The sequence below is a fragment of the Scyliorhinus canicula genome, chromosome 3 (assembly GCF_902713615.1).
Source record: "Scyliorhinus canicula chromosome 3, sScyCan1.1, whole genome shotgun sequence".
Classification (NCBI taxonomy): Eukaryota; Metazoa; Chordata; class Chondrichthyes; order Carcharhiniformes; family Scyliorhinidae; genus Scyliorhinus; species Scyliorhinus canicula.
The window spans coordinates 139106674-139127008 of NC_052148.1; positions in this window are offsets into that span (position 1 = coordinate 139106674).

The following is a 20335-nucleotide window of genomic DNA, read 5'->3' on the forward strand; positions in this document are numbered from 1 at the left end:
ATAGGGGTGCTAAATAACGGTAGCAGCCATTGAAGGAGCTGAGATTTCAAAACAGATTTTGGAGGAAACAATGGTAAAAAGTAACTCGCCATGTGCTCTGCCTGGAAAGATCCAGAACAGTACAGGGAGCACCATGAGTAGGAACTGCCCTGCAACATTAATTTAGAGTGGGAGGTTATAATGGTTCAAGTATTAAATGTTATAGTGCTTGTGAGCTGAATGTGGTGGTGAAGAACACAGTTTATTCCGTCCCATTATATATTATATCCAAGGGCTTGAATTCATTATTAGGTGATCAGCCTTGTGAAGAATTAGGCCTAGTGCAGTTGGTATACAGCATCCACAAAGGATTGGATCGACACTCCAACGATTCTGAGAATATTACCAGCAAATTCAGCGATGTGTTCACAGGTTTTGATACACTACCATTCGCCAACTAGATACAACACATGAGAGGATACAAAACCTGTGATATAGGCACCAAGAAGAGTATCTGCATCTCTTCGGGATTGTCTCAAAAAGGAGCTAGACAGAATGACAAAAGTAAAAGTAATCAGAAAGATAATAGAACCTATCGATTGGGTAAATTCCATTGTATGTGGAAAGAAAAAGAATGGCAATATTTACATATAGAACATAGAACAGTACAGCACAGAACAGGCCCTTCGGCCCTCAATGTTGTGCCGAGCCATGATCACCCTACTCAAACCCACGTATCCACCCTATACCCGTAACCCAACAACGCCCCCCCTTAACCTTACTTTTATTAGGACACTACGGGCAATTTAGCATGGCCAATCCACCTAACCCGCACATCTTTGGACTGTGGGAGGAAACCGGAGCACCCGGAAGAAACCCACGCACACAGGGGGAGGACGTGCAGACTCCACACAGACAGTGACCCAGCCGGGAATCGAACCTGGGACCCTGGAGCTGTGAAGCATTTATGCTAACCACCATGCTACCCTGCTGTCCCGCATATGTATGGATCCCAGAGATCTTAACGAGAAAATCAAAAGAGAACACTACCAAAGCGTGAGGAAATGATATCTGAGATGGCTGCTGCACAATTCTTTACGAAACTTGACGCATCTCAAGGTTAATGGCAGCTAAAGCTAAAGGAACAAAGTAGAAAGTACTGCACTTTTAATACGGCATTTGGACAGTAGTGCTTTCTGAGAATGCCGTTTGGCATGATTTCGGCATCAGGAATTTTTTACCGTGCCATGGAGCACATAATTGAAGGCATCGAAGGTTTACCTGTGGATGATGTCATTTGAGGCTCAACAATATATGAGCACAATAAGAGGTTGCTTAAAGTTCTAACGAGCTTCAGGAGAAATGGGCTGAAGTTCAACAAGCAAAAGTGCCAATTTGGAGTAACTGAGGTCACATTCTGAGGTGACAAGCTGTCATCGCACGGCATTGAACTTGACAAGGACAAAATCTAAGGAAATCTAATGTCAAAACCACACACAACAAGAAAGCCATTTCTTGTCACTTTTATAAGGAAATTCATTCCAAGCCTGTCAGCAAAAGCAACACATCTACGTAATCTCCTGCACAAAACAACAGATTTCACTTGGACTGAGCAACATGAGCAAGAGTGGAAGAAGCTCAAGACTTCACTAACACCACGCCAATTCTCACATTTTTTGACCCAACTAAGCAGACTAAAGTGTCAACAGACACATCGAAAGATAGTCTCGGAGCAGTTCATCTGCAACTCGAGCATGATGATTGGAAACCAGTCGCATATACATCATGATTCATGATGACAAGAGAGCAGAGGTATGCTCAAATTAAAAAAGAATGCCTAGGTTTAGTTGTAGGCTTGGAGAAATTTCATGGCTACCGTGTTTATGGGCTTCCAACTTTCACAGTTGAGACAGATCATCTTCCTTTGCTTAACATCATCAAAGAAAATCTCAATCAGATGTCTCCGCACATTCAGAGGTTGATGATGAAGTTAGAATGCTTTAACTTCAATCTCATCTACATGGCAGGCAACTATTTGTACTTAGCAGATGCATTATCAAGAGCATCAATACAAAATATTCATCATGAAATTGCTGAAGATGTATATCTGCATGTCAATCTTATTTCCACACTACTACCAGTATAGGATACGAAACTACGTTGGATCCAAGAAGAGACTAGGAAGGATCAAACTCTTCAAGAGGTGATGAGGAACATCAACTCACACTGGCCCAGGGGTTGAAGTGTGGCGTTCTGCAATATAAGATCTGAACTCAGTATCATTAATGGAGTGATACTTCATTTGAACACTATAATTATACCTCAATTTCTTCGCAAGGACATACCAAAGAGGATACATGAAGAACATGCCTTCAGAGCAGCACGGTAGCACAAGTAGATAGCACTGCGGTTTCACAGTGCCAGGGTCCCAGATTTGATACCCCGCTGGGTCACTGGCTGTGCAGAGTCTGCACATTCTCCCCATGTCTGCGTGGGTTTCCTCTGGGTGTTCCGGCTTCCTCCCACAGTCCAAAGAAGTGCAGGTTAGGTGGATTGGCCATGATAAATTGCCCTTAGTGACCAAAAAGATTATGAAGGGTTATTGGGTTATGGGGATAGAGTGGATGTGAGGGTTTAAGTGGGTCAGTGCAGACTCGTTGGGCCGAATGGCCTCTTTCTGCACTGTCTGTTCTATGTTCAATGACATTTAGGGATTATGAAGTGTAAATGGAGAGCTCGTGATTCTGTTGCTGGCCAGGTATAAACCTGGATAGTGAAAGGATGGTCAGTTGTTGTGACACATACTAGACGCATTGTTGCAAACAAACAAGATAACCTATGCAAATATTTGATTTACCTACGGCACCATGGCAGAAAGTGGCTGTGGATCTCTTTCACCTACGAGGGAAAGATTATTTGATGTTCATTGACTATTTTTCAAACTATCCCAAAATGGTTTCACTGCAACGCATAATGGAAAGCAGTGTAATACTGCATACCAAGTCAAGTTTTGCTGGACACGGCATTCCTCACATCGTCGTGAGTGACAACGGGCCTTGTTTTAGCTATAAAATGTGGCAACACTTTGCAGTCACGTATGATTTCAATCACGTCACGTCAAGTCTGTTATACACACAAGCCAATGACAAAGCCGAAAAAGTGTACATATTGTTGAGCAATTGTTGAAGAAAGCAATGGGCAATCAATCTGATCCATATCTCGCACTATTGAATTACAGAGTGCCACATGGTAGATCGCCAGCAGAGTTACTCATGAATAGAAGATTGCGTACCACACTTCCATACTTGGCAAAGAAGGAGGAGAATGCAGTGGCACTGCAGGAAATGCAAAACATTAAAACAAAACAAAAGCAGCTCTATGATAGACTGTGCAGAACTTTACCACCTCTGAGTAGTGATGACATTGTGAGAGTAAAAAATTCAGGCAATTGGTCAAAAAAAGCCATTGTACTTGAAGAAGTAGCACCTCATTCCTACGATGTGCACACAGGGGATGGGTTGGTTTTAAGAAGAAATTGTCAGGCACTCTTGAAAATCAGAGAAGACTTTTGAAATGGCGATGGCGAATCTATGTCAGAATCAAAGTCAGCTGCAGTGTCAGATAGTTCAGCAGTTCCTGAGCATGAGAATGTCACAAAGAACATTGAATCTACAAGTTCTGAGCAGCAAGGTCAAACTTTGAGAAGATCAATCAGAGTCAGAGGAAAACCTGAGCGACTCAGTTTGTACATTTGGACTATTTGTACTATATTTGTTAAACTTCTTTAAAAATTTTAAAGAAATAAATTAATGTTGTTAGACTCACAGGCTTATGATATCACATATAAATATACAGAATATAATGTATTAATTTATTCCTTCCAAGCAAAAGGGATGTAATGATATCATGATTGTGTTGCAATTAACCGACTGACAACTCGGAGTCTCATTCGTATATAAGGGAATGTTAGAGTCAGGTGACCTGAGGCTGATTCATAATCTGGAAGAGAGAGCTTGCTTGTGCATGGTAATACTATTATTCATCTGTTATTTTGTATATATTTGACCCACAGTTAATGTTAATAAATCATTTATAGCATTAGCTACAAGTGTTCTTGTAATACAAATCATGCAATCTTACAAGAACATTACAAAGAGTTCATATTGATTATGCTGGACAATTCGAAGGACAGATGGTTTTCATTGTGTTAGATGCACACTCAAAATGGCCTGAAATCGCCATTATGAAAACTAGTCCACCGTGGGTGGCATGGTGGCACAGTGGTTAGCACTGCTGCCTCTCCGCATCAGGGACCCAGGTTCAATTCCCACATTAAGTGACTGTCTGTGTGGCGTTTGCACGTTCTCCTCATGACTGCATGGGTTACCTCTGAGTGCTCCGGTTTCCTGCCACAGTCCAAAGATGTACAGGTTAGGTGGATTCACTTCGGAGAGAACAATAGAAAGACTGGGTGAGATCTTTGTAAGGTTCAGTTATGCTGAACAATTTATTAGCAAAAATGGGTCACAGTTTATTTCACAAGAATTCACAAATTATCTGAAGGAGAACAGAATCCAACTCATCCCATTCACCCCTTGTCCTCTTGTCACAATGGGCTGGCTGACAGCTTTGTTCAGACAATGAAGCATTCAATGAAGATATCCCGTGAGCAAGGATCATTGTCAACACAATAAGCCAATTCCTGATGACATACAGGAGTACAGCATGTTCGAAAACCAAGTTCTCTGATATTACTCATGGTAATACATCAGTTATGCACAGCGTTTAATTTGCTGAAGCCATCCAAGACAGGAGAAATTATTCAGAAAACAAAAAAGTCAGGTTTTGTGACGTGAGAACAGGGCTAAATGCTATGTTTTACAGAAAAGTCAGGAAGTATTGGTAAAAAACTATATCATCAGTGAGAAGTGGATACATCCCATTATCTTAGCGCAGACAGGACTGGTCTCCTACTCCATTCAAAAGTGGGATGACGTAGTTTAGAGAAAACCTGCTGTTCAACATTTAGCAATTAGAACTAGTTTGCCAGAGACAGAGTCAACCAAGAGTCCACAACAAACTCTGCCGGGTGAAGACTTGGGCATTCCTGAGAATCTGACAATACCAGAAACATTTGCGGAAGATACTACTGTAAGGAATAGCAACTCATCAGCTGAACAAAAATGAACTGGACAAAATTGGAAAGGATATATTCCATTTTGAAAGGACATGCTGTATGGAAATCAGAATCCGTGTCTGCAGGCTGACAGCAGAATATACATCCTGAAGACTCTCTCACATAGGAACAAAGCAGGGTCATGAGTCATGACAGGGCCAACGGAAAAATTATGTGGGAAGATCAAAACGGCCCAAATTTACTCCAAGAGAAACAATGGGATACAAATCAGTTTTGCCCTGGCCAGACAAAATTGCACTATGCTAATGGAAAATGATTCATGTTATCCCCAACATCCACTTGAGCAAGAGATCAGCAGTCTCCGGAGGCATTATGGAACTTTTTGTGGAGACACTGATCAAATCAATTTCCATCCTGTCAGCAATTAGCAGGCCTTTGTCCATGAACTCACGTGTGGGAGGGGCCAGCCAGCTCCAATCAGGTTTTTTCCCTTAAAAATACAGGACTCAGAGGCTCTCGCTCTCTTGCTTTGCTCTGTCTTCCCTTGCTACGAGGCTGCCACCAGATTACAAGGCGGAAGGAACACGAGGATCAAGGCCCAGTTTTTGAGGAAAAGCCAGAGACATCCATGCCGGTTTAACTATTCTTCCTGGGAATGGTGAGTACACTCCCTCAGCCCACAGAAACTCCCAATTAGGTTAGATTGTTGAGGTTAGGGTGGTGAGTGGATATATACATGTTTGTGTGTATTTAAGTATATTTGTGTAAAAGGTAGAATTTTCGATATGCCGTTTAGTTTCTTGCTTCCCATAGTATTTTTCTAACCCGTGTTTGTGTGATATAATCTGAGTTGTGGAGGGCCTAATTTTCTTGAATAAATTACTGATCTGTAAATTTATCATTGTTGTAGTCTCACCTTTCTTTCACTGTCCGCTCTGGTTGAGCCACAATATTTGCCAGGGCATAATTCCGTAGTCGAGGACCCAAATGGAATCCGAGCGATTTAAACACGCTCAGTCGAGAGAGGCTACTGGTTAGGGATAAACCTCTTTCTCTCTCACTTGTGTAGTTGCAATCGACAGCATTTCCGGGTGACATTTCACCATAAACAGGAAAGAGTCTCGCACAGGCGTAGGTGGCAGTCAGGATAACTGGTGTGACATCAGGACAATCCCACTGGTTAGGTATAAACAGTGAGACTTGTCCCCTCTCTCTTGCGAAGCCGTCCCAGTGCGACACTTCCGGGTTGTGGTTTCAACATCTGCAGGAGAGAGACACCCGCAGTTACCTGTGACACCCAATACCAGCCTGTTGTGGAGTAAAGGAAATCCTTTTACACTACCCCAGTTGAGGACATTTCAACACAGAGTCAACCTCCGAACTCTATGTTGACTCCGGGGTTGAGACAACTATGGACGACGTCCAAACTACAGCAAAAGTACCAGGAGTTGCAGTCAACACTGAAAAGCAGACACCTGAGCTTCACTGATAACCACATGGAAACCAATGTCTTCTGAAACATCTAACTTATTGACTGTTGTGTTTATTGTGTTTATTAATTGTTCATATTGTAAGTTTTGCTTGTTAATATTATATTATGTTTCAGTGCAGGAAACTCTAAGGGGGGGAGGGTATTCTGTATTCATGTTATTTGCTAGTTAGAACAAGGTCACTTTGAGAGTCCGATCATGTAATGTATTGATAATGTCATCAGCCATTGCATGGGCAAACAGGCAGTCTACCCTTACAGCCTGTTGAGTAAACACCTTTGTAATAAAGCTCTTGTTTGTTTCTACCTTTGTGGTCTGCATGCTTTGATGCGCTATCAATTGCACTTAAAGATTCAAATCGGTACAAGAGAGGCTTTATTACTGTGAGATGTTTATCCATCGACTGCAGCTGGTAGAATGGCAGCTCAGGAGATCTCATGCATATTTATACAGCTCCCTGTGAGAGGAGCTAGCCGCAGGGGCTACCGGCAAACCTGTAATACAGGTACTGTTGCTCGTTTTGGGTGAGTGTGCTTAACACTCAATTTGGCTCTGTTTCGTTACTTAGCTTTGGAGTCGCCAGGTATCGTTAAGATACCACCACAAGTTTCAACGTCAAGTTCAAAGCAATAAAACCATAAACTAATTAGTAAGTTCAAACAACGCTTATTATATTACAATAATCTACTAATCATGCATATAAACTATAAGACTAGGCTAATCCTACCACTACTAGGCCAAATACTTATCTGGATAAGGGGACTGCCGGATCAGGAAACAACAGCTTCTAGATTTGTCCTGGGTCTGCAGGCTTCCAGTGGTTCCCGTAGCGTGCGTTGTGACTTACCTGCTGGCGACTTCTGTCCAGACCTCTCCTGCACAAGGTTCTTCTGCTGCAATGGCGTTCTGCTGGGAGGGTTAGCTGGTCAAGGAGAGGCTGACAGAGAGAGCGAGCTGTGGTCAGGGTCTCTGCTTTATACTCTCAGGGTCTTGCGCCCACCTGGGCGGACCCTCTATACTTTTGTAATCGATTGGGTCTCTTCCCAATCGATTGATTTGAATCCCCCAATAACGGGACAGTATCTTGATCACTGGGGCGGTTCTTGGGACTCATTGTTTTGGGCTTCTTTGGCACCGAAAAGTCTGGCCTTCCATTCAATGTATTAGTTAGTGCTAACTTGTGTCTTTTGTGCCTGGCGATCGCCCGGTATCGCCTCATTAATATGCTAACTGTTTCTTTTCGCAGCGTTGTCTGGTTTCAGCAACAGCCAAACTGGTTTCTGCAGCAGTCCAAATATTCAAGCACTCTGCAAGCTGCTTGCTTTTTACAACATGTCCAATTTTCCCTGCATTCCTTGCAATCTTCCATTTTGTGTTTGGGCAGTGGTCACCCCAGGTGGCTACAGTACTGCTGCACATTCCCTAATACAGGCACACACACAATTACACAGTGGTGGATCACCACATGCTTATCCTTTAAAAATGCCATAGGCATAGATATAGTAGACAAGTACAAACTCTTCCCATTATCTGATGCCTACAGAAACCCTACAGTGCAGAAGGAAGCCATTTGGCCCATTGAGTCAGCAGCGACCTTCTGAAAGAGCACCCTATCCATGTGCACGCCCCCATTCACCCCGCCCTAATCCCATAACCTTAACTACAGTTCAGTGGACACTAAGGGGAAATTTAACATGCCCAATCCACCTAGCCTGCACATCCAAGGTCTGCGGTAAGAAATTGGAGCACTCGGAGGAAACACATGCAGACACAGGGAGAATGTGCAAACTCTAACAGTCACTCAAAATGGGGATTGAACCTGGGTTCCTGACGCGGTGAGGCAGTGGTGCTAATCACTGTGCCACCATGCCACTCACGGTGGACTCGGGGACAGATTTAAGATTTTAGGCAAGAGATGCAGAGTGGATGTGAGGAAGAAATGTTTTATGCAGCGAGCGGTAATGATCTGGAAATCACTGTCTTGAGGACAGTGGAAACAGGCAAAATCAATGATTTCAAAAAGAAATTGGATGGGTGAGCGAAGAAATTAAACTTGCAGAGCCATGAGGATCGAGCAGGGGAGTGGGGCTGAGTGTGCTGCAAGGCCGCCTCCTGTACTGGAAATGACTGTATTAGAAATATCTTGCCATCTAATAGCAACAGGAATTCTCTTTGTTGGTCACAAAAATGAACCTGGCCTGGGTTAAGCACCTTGAGGGATTGCAACCCCCATCCAAAAGCTTCATAGAACATACAGTGCAGAAGGAGGCCATTCGGCCCATTGGGTCTGCACTAACCCACTTAAGCCCTCACTTCCACCCTATCCCAGTAACCCAATAACCCCTCCTAACCCTTTTTTGGTCACTAAGGGCAATTTATCATGGCCAATCCACCTAACCTGCACATCTTTGGACTGTGGGAGGAAACCGGAGCACCCGGAAGAAACCCACGCAGACACGGGGAGAACGTGCAGACTCTGCACAGACAGTGGTCCAGCTGGGAATCGAACCTGCGACCCTGGCGCTGTGAAGCCAACGTGCTGCCCCAGTTCAGCTGCCAGTTCGATCAGCAGGAGAGCTGATCAACCTCTTGCTGACCTAAAATCAGCGAGCTGCAGCAGGATACATGTTTGGCACCCACAGCTCACCAACTGAATGCAAATACAGTACAGAAATATGAGTGACTGTGATTTACATTCATTGAAGCATCTCATGTACGCATTTTTCAGTGAATTATTACTTAGCAGATAGAACCAGCTTTTCAATTTAATGGCACTCTTTAATATTACTTGGTTTTAATACTATAATAGCTTTTCAGTACATTTAGTGATTGACTTATCAATGCATTTTGTCCAGTGTCGAGTACAATTTGCTTTGCACGGTGGCGGAGTTTCCTATTAGAGAGGTCCTGTTCAAGTAATTCATGGAAGCCTATTTCATATTTCTGCCATTAAACTCTGTGAATTTCAGTCATAAACTTGAATTATAATATAATTAAATAAAACCACCATGTGTGGGGAGAGGGTGCGTTGTGGTAATGTCACTGACCTAGTAGCCCAGAGGCTCAGGCAAATGAGTTGCTGACATGAGTTCAAATTCCCCCACACCAGCTGCTGGGGAATTTAACCAATCTGGAATATGAAACCATCTCAGTAATGGTGACAATGGGTGAAATTTTCCCATATTTTTTCACAGTGTCAGGCACTGACTTAACACCCACGCCGACCTGCAAATGGTGATGTTTTATGCCAGGAATCTGTTGCCAAACAGCCACCGATTCCCCGTTTTGCTGGGGGATAGCAGGGAGGCAGTGCAGAGCTCCCAGCTCTAGCTGCTGGTAGGGCCTGCAGCATTTCCGGGGCCGTGGACGTGCATGCGCATGGCGGCGGCCCCGGACCACCCACCCACAGGGCCCCCGCCCAGAATGAAGCCCTCCCCTCGTCTGCCGGCGGATCGGCCCTCCCCCGACTGTGGCGGTGACGGACTGAACGGTGTGAGCACACGTAACCCACGCCGTCAGGAACTCGGGTGGGCCTCAGACAATGGCAACTCCGACGGTACGCCGCTTTTCAGAAAACCTGCGCTGCTCCCGATTTCCGCGTCAAAACGAATTCTCCGCCCAATCACCGAACGCGATTTTGGCCCCAGATCTTGACACAAACATCTCAGTGGGCAGCTTCTGATAGAGCCAACGAGGCAGGCTCCATAAGGATTGGGGCGCCCTTTAAAAACGATAATCAGAGAAAGTAACCCCTCTCCCCACTCAGACCCATCATGGATAGAAGAAACCCCCCCTCTAGCATCGGCGCCTGCCGCCCCCCCCCCCCCCCCCCCCACAACAACACAGAATTAGCACCGGGGCTCTATCCTACCAGCAAATAGAAGGGGAACCCAACCCCCAATAGGGCTTTCCAGAGTGTCGGCTCTGGCATTGCTCTCTGGCACGAGTTGGCACTGTCAGTGCCAACCTATGCCAAGGGGCACTGCCAGGCATGAACTCTCCCCCCCCTGGGGATGATAATTTGTTTGTACCCACGGGAGTTCCCCTTGACTGATCCACCTTTTAAAATCGCTGTTATAAACCCCGTTAACGTGATGTCACGTTGATAAGGTTTGAATATTCAGTGAGGGGGTTCAGTGGCAGGGAGCTCACTAATTATATTAAAGTGTATCTAAAAACATTAAAATGAGGTTCTCACCCATTGTGGGTGTGAACCTCGTTACATCACCAGGGAACAGCAGGTAAAATTGGGAACCGAGATCGGGTCTGGTGTCATATGTGGTCAGTGTCAATGGAAAGACTATCAGAAAGCGCGTCGACCACTTGAGGAGTCAGCGGGTGACGATCCCCAATTTGGAGTTCACACGTCCGACCATTATTATACACCTGTAAATTCGTCTGACCAAGATGAACCGAGACTTCTGAATCTCCTCAAGCACCTCGATCTGTTGAAGCCAGCGAAGACAGTTCACCTCTTATTGAGATGGTGTCTCCAGAGGTGTCAACGACCGCTGTCAATTCAATTATCCAGAAGGGTGTTGGGTCTGTGGGTGGGCTGTAGAGGTCTGGGAGAACCTGGAGGATTCTGGACTGTTTGATTTTTTGATGGACTCTCCTTCCCCTGTAGTCTTTTATAATGTTGTAGACTCTGTATATAATGTTTTGTGTCTAGTGAAAAATGGAACTTAATGGGGCGTGGTGGGGATGTGGTTGACAGACCACATGACCCACATCACCAGCTGAGTGCCAATCGCACGGGGGCACGTGGACCCCGGTCGGGACGTAGGAGCAGGATCTCAGGCAGTGTGGACCCCGGAGCCGAAGTGATTAGACCTGTTATGTTGAGTACTGTGCCTGTTACTTATCTGCATTTTCCTTTCATCAATAAAGCCCTTATTAACTACTGGAAGCATCCAATGTATGTCTCAAGACACCACAAAAATATTGCCCAGTTTACAAGTCTGGAGCAGCCGGCACTTAACTGGTTGAGAAACACCTAAGGGCATTTTAATAAACCTTACAAGGCTCGCAGGCATACACAAAATGATCTCCCCATGTGGACTATGAGCTCACCCGTTGGTGGGGCTCATTGCCTTGCTCTGTAAAAGCCGGCCCGAACAGGGACCGACATTTTGTTGTCCCAACTGGGACTTATTGCACTGCCGTTTTAACCTACCTTCTCGGGACTCCTGGGTCTTCATACTTGTGATGAGGTAAAAGTATTAATTGTGATTCTGGATGTCACAGCCGCTTTGGAATACTTCCAAACAGGAATGAAGAAAAGGAGTTTTGAAACTGTCGCTGTTCGGGAAATTAGAGGTCTTTGATGCAGGCTTGGAAGATTGGGTCCAATATGCTGGGTGAATGTGTTATTTCTTCCAGCAAATGGCATCATTGTAGAAGTCCAATGGAAGGAAATTGTCTTGACCGCTTGTGGGGCCAATACCTCCACAAGTTCATCGAAGGCCTTTGAGTCCAGCAGCCCTGGACTCAAAGGCCTTCGATGAACTTGTGGAGGTAGTGGCGAATCATTACGACCCAAAAATCATCAGTGATAATGCAAAGGCATCAGTTTAATTTGGCTGTATAGACTCCGGGGAAGTCGGTGACAGACTTTCTGACACAGCTCTGAAGGCTGACAGAACATTGAGAGTTTGTCCATCTCTCTCCGAGATGTTAAGGCACCATTTGGTGTGTAAGGTCAATAATGTGGGAACTCAGAGGACGTTATTGGCAGAGAAAAACTTGGACTTGAAAAAAAACATTGAACTAGCCCTGTCACGTGAGAATGCTGAGAAAGGGATTCAGGAGCTCCAGGGTTCCGTTTACTCAGCATGCATAATATTGGATGACCCTCGTAAATAGGGATGGTACCCTCGCAGGACAGAGGTCTCATGACCCTTTCATCAGCAGAGCAGCAACCAATGTCACATCCAGACTCAATGGTCAAGAGCCAACATGGCATCTCCCCAGAGGACTACAGGAACACCAATGCAATTGCAACACTTGTGGTCGCAGAACGCGCAGTGGCCAAGGCCACCAAAATTGATAAGGAACATGTCACTCTGGGCAGTTGACAATGTTGCCCTGAGCCAGGGCCTTCCACGTGGCCCAGCCTGATGAGGATGACCAAATGCAGCTAAATTGCATCACAGCCCTTCTTCAAATTGTCAATATACTTGACTCCCCTTCGGGGTTTCACCCGTGATATTTCAAAGAGTAATGGAATGTATCCTCCAGGGACTGCCCAAAGTAGCAGTATACCTGGACAACGTTCTAATTTTGGTGGCCATTGTGAAGGAACACCTGGACAACTTGGAAAATTCGGACGATTTTCCTAAGTGGTTGGTGCCTGATGAGAAGTTAATGTGGTTTCAGGTGAAAGCGGTCATGTACCTGGGCACCCAGTAAAGGAAAAGGTTCTATCTCATGAACTATCTCATGAACTACTTTGGGAAATTTATCCCGAACTCAGCCACTAAGTTGGCACCCTTATATACTCTGTTGAATAAAACCCCAAATTGGGCATGGGGAACGCCACAAGAGGTAGTGTTTGCTTGGATAAAAAGGCAGCTATTATCCTCCCGACTGTTATGTCCCGTTATGCCCCTTCTAGGCCGCTCGCCCTCACATGTGACACTTCCCAATGTGGCATTGGAGCAGTGTTGTCCCATTGGTGGGATGATGGCATGGAACGCCTGATCATATATGAATCTTTGGCTGATACAGAACGCTACGACGCCCAAATAGAGAAAGAAAGATTGGCCAGATATACGTGGTGAAAAAAGTCCATCAGTACTTCTATGGGCGCCATCTCTTTTTATCATCACTGACCATGAATGCCTGCTGGGCCTCTTCAAATAGGACAAGGGATTCTTCCCATAGACTCAGCCAGGATCCAATGTTATTATTAAAGGCCTATGAATATACGTTTGAGCATCAACCAGGCGTGCAGCTCGCAAACGCAGATGCCCTCAGCCGACTCCCACTGCTTGTGACCCCGCCCTCTCCACCAGTCATGTACAAAGTCCTGGCAATGCTGAACTTTATGGACACCCTACTCATGATGGATGGGCAGATCAGTGTGTGAACTGCGAAAGACTCCAGTTTGGTGAAACTATGCACATCATCTTGCATGGTGTTTCAAGCAAGCGCCCAGTCCCCGGAGAACTAGATCCCTCCCTTATGAAGCAGAAGGTGCTCAGAATGGAGGATGGAATCCTCCTATGGAGAGCTCACTTGATTGTTCCGCAGCCGGGTCAGCATATGATCCTGCAAGGCTTACATAGTGGACACCCTGGGACGTGAGAATGCTCATGAAGATGCTCATGAGGAGTTATATCCGGTGACTTGGAATCAATGGTGAAATCAAGGGCGTGATAAAATGATGCGAGGAACACCAGACGCTACCTCCGTCGAACTCGCTTCATCCCTGGGAATGGCCAGGGCAGGCCCCTAGGTGTGCTTGCACGCCAACTTCACAGGCTGTTCATGGGGTCAATGTTTTTGGTCCTCCTGGATGCCCACTCGAAATGGCTGGGTGTACACAGGAAGCCCACTACCAACAAGGACGATTGTGGAGAAACTATGACAATTTTTTAGTACCCACAGGACACCAGAATCATTAGTCACAGACAATGGGACCCCATTAACTAGTGAGGAGTTCCAATCATTTATGCACATCAATGGGGTAACCGTCCTTGAATGGTTTGGCAGATCAGGTGGTCCAAATATTTAAGCAAGGCATGAGGAAGCACAACACGAGCTCCCTTGATACAAAGCTGGCGCGGTTCCTAGTCCAATATCGGACCATGCCATACGTCACAAGAGCGTTGGTGGAGCTATTGATACATCAACGCCTCCAGACCTACCTGAGCTTAACGTTCCCATGTATTGGTTGGGAAGTAGAAATGAAGCAGGACTTTTCAAAGAAGCACCACGTCCACCAGGCCCTTGGGAGAGGCTTTAAACCGGGAGACATTGTGCGTGCTGTAATTTCAGGGATGGTGCACAGTGAGTGCATGGGATCATGATGGAGACAACATATCGGTTTTGTCCAAGGTCAGAATTGTGCATGGTCAAAACCCAAGCGAAAACCGTACAGAAACACATGGACCACCTCAAGGGCAGAGAACCCACCTTGGTGGAAGACAGACCAGACACATCAGTGCTTTCGCCGTCCATCATACTGCCATGCAGTCAGGAAGCGCAGCCCACTGTGGGCCAGCATCTGGGCTAGCAGTACGCTGATGACTCGGCCTCGGATATGGAAGCATCAGCACTTCTGGACAACACCGCAACCGGAGCCAAGCCCTCAGCAGTCACCCTCTGTCGCTCATCACAAAAAAGCTAATCGATGACTCGATACACACCTCCTCACCCGGCCCCACCCCTAGCAGAGACACAGCCACACGCAAAGTGGCAACGAAGATGCTAGCCTTTGGACTGGGGAGGGTGGCGGGGGGGGGGGGGGGGGGGGGCAGGGGGGGAACGGCTGTCAGAGCCCTTCTAAAGCCCATGGAGATAGGCTGATCGATCTCCCCATGGGACTCGCGGAATACAAGCTCCCCTGCTAGTGAGTGGAGGCCCGGCTAACTGTGGCCCATTACCTTGCTTGATAAAAGCTGGCCCGGACTGGAACGAGCATTCTGGTAGCTGCAGTTTTCTTTGATCTAAATAAACTTCCATTTACTTATGTTCTCGATCCTCCTGGGTTTTCATAGGTGCCAAATGCAGACACAGGAAACTAGGAAATTGAGCACAGCGATACATTTGCAATGCCTGTTTTTTGTTTGAACAACTGTTGGCTTGCCTACATGTCAAACATTTGGTAACCAACAGCTACTGGAACGAAAGGCAATTAATTCTTCCCAACATTACTCATCTGAAGCATTGCTGTTTTCTCTATTAATCTTAATATTGATCCTGAATGTAATAATGCCTTTGTTAAACTGAAGAAAAAAATTCAAACTCTGCCAAACTTTAACTGCTAATATTCTGCATTTGGTTAGAATCATAGAATTTGCAGTGCAGAATGAGCCCATTTGGCCCATTGAGTCTGCACCGCCCCGTGGAAAGGGCACCCTACTTAAACCCATCCCTCCACCCTATCCCCAGAACTCAGTAACCCCACCTAACCTTTGGACACCAATTTAGCACGGCCAATCCACCTAACCTGCACATTTTAGGACTATGGGAGGAAATCGGAGCACCCGGAGAAAGTGCAAACTTTACACAGTCACCCGAGGACGGAATTGAACCCGGGACCCTGGAACTGTGAGGCAACAGCGCTAACCACTGTGTCACTGTGCCATCCACGATAGATGAAACTATAGTTGATACATGTAACTACAGTTGCACTGGAATCACATTCTAGAGTTGGGAAAGAGAGTTGCCGCTTGATTATCACTGTACATTCATATTAATAATGACTATCATTTTTCACTCCAGCATATTTATCTGTTTATTTAAGATGAATCAGTATTTTGCAACTAAAAAAAAATGAAATGTGGTTCATGGGCAAGAATTAGTGTGGACATCTTGGGTGGGATTCTCTGACCCCTGAGAATCGGGTCAGAGAATCGCCAGGGGGTGGCGTGAGTCCCGCCCCCACCAGCTGCCGAATTCCCCGGCGCCGGGGTTTTGGCAGAGGCAGGAATCACGGCGCGCCGGTCGGCGGCCGCTTACAGCGGACCCTCCGGAAATTCTCCAGCCTGCGATGGGCCGAGTGGCCACTCGTTTTCTGCCGGTCCCGCTAGCGTATGTTACGACAGGTACTTATCAGCGGGATCTGGCTCCGCAGGCGGCCTCCAGGGTCCTCGGACGGGGGGGGGGGGGGGGCAGGGGGATTTGGCCCCAGGGGGTGCCCCATGGTGGCCTGGCCTGCGATCAGAGCCCACCGATCCGCGGGCGGGCCTGTGCCACGGGGGCACTCTATTGCTACGCGCCGGCTGGTGTACCTGTCCGCGATGGCCTGCGGGGAGATGAACCTCCCCTACGCATGCGCTGGGATGCCGCCAGCACATGCTGGCGCTCCTGCGCATGCGCCAATTCGCGCCGGCCAGCGGAGGCCCTTCGGCGCCGGTTGGCATTGCGCCAAGCCCCTTCTGCGCCGGCCGACATGGCACATACCACTCCTGCGCCAGCCTAGCCCTTGAAGGCGTGGAGGATTCTGCACCTTCGGGGCGGCCTGACGGTGGAGTGGTTCGCGCCAGTTCTTTGAGCTGGAGTTGCCCGCCCCGCTGGTTTCTGAAGAATCCCGCCCTATTTCTTTCATTGCTAACCTAATCTGACTCACACCCCCCCGAAAGCCTTAAGTTTAAAACTCCACACCTGACATACATAGATACATAGATATATAGAAGATAGGAGCAGGAGGAGGCCTTTTGGCCCTTCGAGCCTGCTCCGCCATTTATCACAATCAAGCTGATCATCCAACTCAATATCCCACTCCTGCTTTCTCCCCATAACCTTTGATCCCATTTGCCCCAAGGGCTATGTCTAGCCGCCTCTCGAACATATTCAATGTTTTAGCATCACCTACTTTCTGTGGTAATGAATTCCACAGGATCACCACTCTTTGGGTGAAGAAATGTCTCTTCATCTCTGTCCGAAATGGTTACCCTAAATCCTCAGACTATGACCCCTACTTCTGGACACACCCACCATGGGAACATCCTCCCTACAGCTATTCTGTCTAGTCCTGTTAGAATTTTATAAGTCTCTATGAGATTCCCCCTCATTCTTCTGAACTCTAGCGAGAACAATCCTAACTTAGTCAATCTCTCCTTATATTGCAGTCCCGCCATCCCTGGAATCAGTCTGGTAAACCTTCGCTGCACTCCCTCGAGAGCAAGAACATCCTTCCTCAGAGAAGGAGACCAAAACTGCACATAATATTCCAGGTGTGGCCTCACTAAGGCAATCTATAATTGTAACAACACATCCCTGCTACTGTCGGATTGGATTGGATTTGTTTATTGTCACGTGTACCGAGGTACAATGAAAAGTATTTTTCTGCGAGCAGCTCAAACAGATCATTAAGTACATGAAAACAAAATAAAATAAAAATAAAATACATAATAGGGCAGCACAAGGTACACAATGTAAATACATAGACACCGGCATCGGGTGAAGCATACAGGAGTGTAGTATTCATCAGGTCAGTCCATAAGAGGGTCATTTAGGAGTCTGGTAACAGCGGGGAAGAAGCTGTTTTTCAATCTGTTCGTGCATTGTGGTAAACCACTGTTGCACCTCTATTAGACAATGTATGGTCGGATCTGTATACAGGTATGTTGGTAGTCCCTGAGTATAAATATGTGTGTCCTCCATGCTTCAGCCATTTTGCCAGTTGCTGTGGGAGGCCACACATCTTAGAGCAATAAAACCTCAATTGTATACAACTCAAGTCTTTGTGCAATTGATCGTGCATCAATTTATTGCTCTAAGATTTTCAAAAGATGGACCTCCGTATCAAACTGGATCGCCTGCAGCTGGATCCGCATTTAAGCGACACCAAAAAGGGCTTTCAACACTGGCTAGCTTGTTTCGAGGCATACATCAACTCGGCGCCCAGCCCTGTCTCGGAGGCTCAGAAGATACAGATCCTGTACTCAAGGTTGAGGTCCAGCGTCTTTCCGCTAATCCAAGACGCGCCAAACTACGCCAAAGCCATGACGCTTCTCAAAGAGAATTACGCTCAGAAGACAAACACACTCTTCGCCAGGCACGTACTCGGCACTCGCTCTCAACTCCCTGGTGAGTCCATAGAAGACTTCTGACGGGCCCTCATCCCACTCGCCCGGGACTGTGACTGTCAGGCCGTTACGGCCACTGAACATTCAAACCTCCTTATGTGGGACGCGTTTGTTACGGGGATTGGGTCAGACCTCATACGCCAGCGACTATCAGAAGGGGCCACGCTCGACCTAGCAGAGACGAAGAAACTAGCGCTCTCTATGACGGTCGCCTCACGCAGCATTCAGGCCTACATCCCCAGCTGCACGGCCCACCCCTCCTACGCATCGTGGACCCCACAGATGGCTGCCCCAGCGGGGGCCTTACCCAGCCAATATGTCTGCGCCACCAGCGAACCCCGGGAGTCCCTGATGTTGCTTTTGCGGCCAGCAGAAACACCCCCGCCACTGCTGCCCGCCCCGCGCTGTCCTTTGTAAGGCTTGAGGCAAGAAGGGACACTTCGCCACGGTGTGCCAGGCCCGTGCTGTCGCTGCTATTGCCCCTACCCCCCTCACTTACGGACAATGGCCGCCGCCATCTTCTCCTTCTCAGACCACGCGCGGCAAGCGAGCGCCGCCACCTTCCCCTTCGAGCAACACGTGCAGCCTATGGGCGCCGCCATCTTGTTCAACCCCCTCCACGTGCCGCCCATGGGCATCGCCAATTTGTCCTCCTCAAGATCTCCAGGCACCGCTATGTACGTCGCTCCAAGCAGCACATCAAGGCCCTGGACCGGTTAAACCTCTAACGGATCCACTGGAATTTAAAAGACACTTCTTTTTCTCTCTATCGAATATTGTAAATATGAAAACCATTTGTTGTATATAGTTCTCCAGCACACCCGCCGGACTCAATTTTAACAGGGGGTGAATGTGGTAAACCACTGTTGCACCTCTATTAGAGGATGTATGGTAGGACCTGTACTACAGGTACGTTGGTAGTCCCTGAGTATAAATATGTGTGTCCTCCATGCTGCAACCATTTCGCCAGCTGCAGTTGGAGGCCACACATCTTAGAGCAATAAAGCCTCAGTTGTATCCAACTCAAGTCTTTGTGCAATTGATTGTGCATCATGCGTGTTCTCAGACTTTTATATCTCCTGCCCGATGGAAGAAGTTGGAAGAGTGAGTAAGCTGATTGGGTGGGGTCTTGCATTATGCTGCCCACTTTCCCCAGGCAGTGGGAGGTGTAGATGGAATCAATGGATGGGAGGCAGGTTTGTGTGACGGACTGGGCTGTGTTCACGACTCTCTGTAGTTTCTTGCAGTCTTGGGCCGAGCAGTTGCCATACCAGGCTGTGATGCAGCCAGATAAGATGCTTTCTATGGTGCATCTGTAAAGGTTGGTAAGAGTTAATGTGGTCATGCCGAATTTCCTTAGTTTCCTCAGGAAGTATAGGTGCTGTTGTACTTTCTTGGTAGTAGCATCGACATGGGTGAACCAGGACAGCTTTTTGGTGATGTGCACCCCTAGAAATTTGAAGCTGTTAACCATCTCCACCTCGGCCCCGTTGATGCTGACAGGGATGTGTACAGTATTTTGCTTCCTGAAGTCAAGGACCAGCTCTTTAGTTTTGCTGGCATTGAGGGATAGATTGTTGTCGCTGCACCACTCCACTAGGTTCTCTATCTCCTATCTCCTTCCAGTATTCTGACTCGTCGTTATTCGAGATCCGGCCCACAATAGTCGTGTCATCAGCAAACCTGTAGATGGAGTTGGAACCAAATTTTGCCACGCAGCCTTGTGTCTACAGGGTGTGTAGGGGGTTAAATACACAGACTTGCGGGGCCCTGGTATCGAGGACTACTGTGGAGAAGGTGTTGTTGTTTATTCTTACTGATTGTGGTCTGTGGGTCAGAAAGTCAAGGATCGAGTTGCAGAGAGAGGAGCCAAGTCCTGGTTTTGGAGCTTTGATATGAGCTTGGCTGGGATTATGGTATTGAAGGCAGAGCTGTAGTCAATAAATAGGAGTCTGATGTAGGAGTTCTTG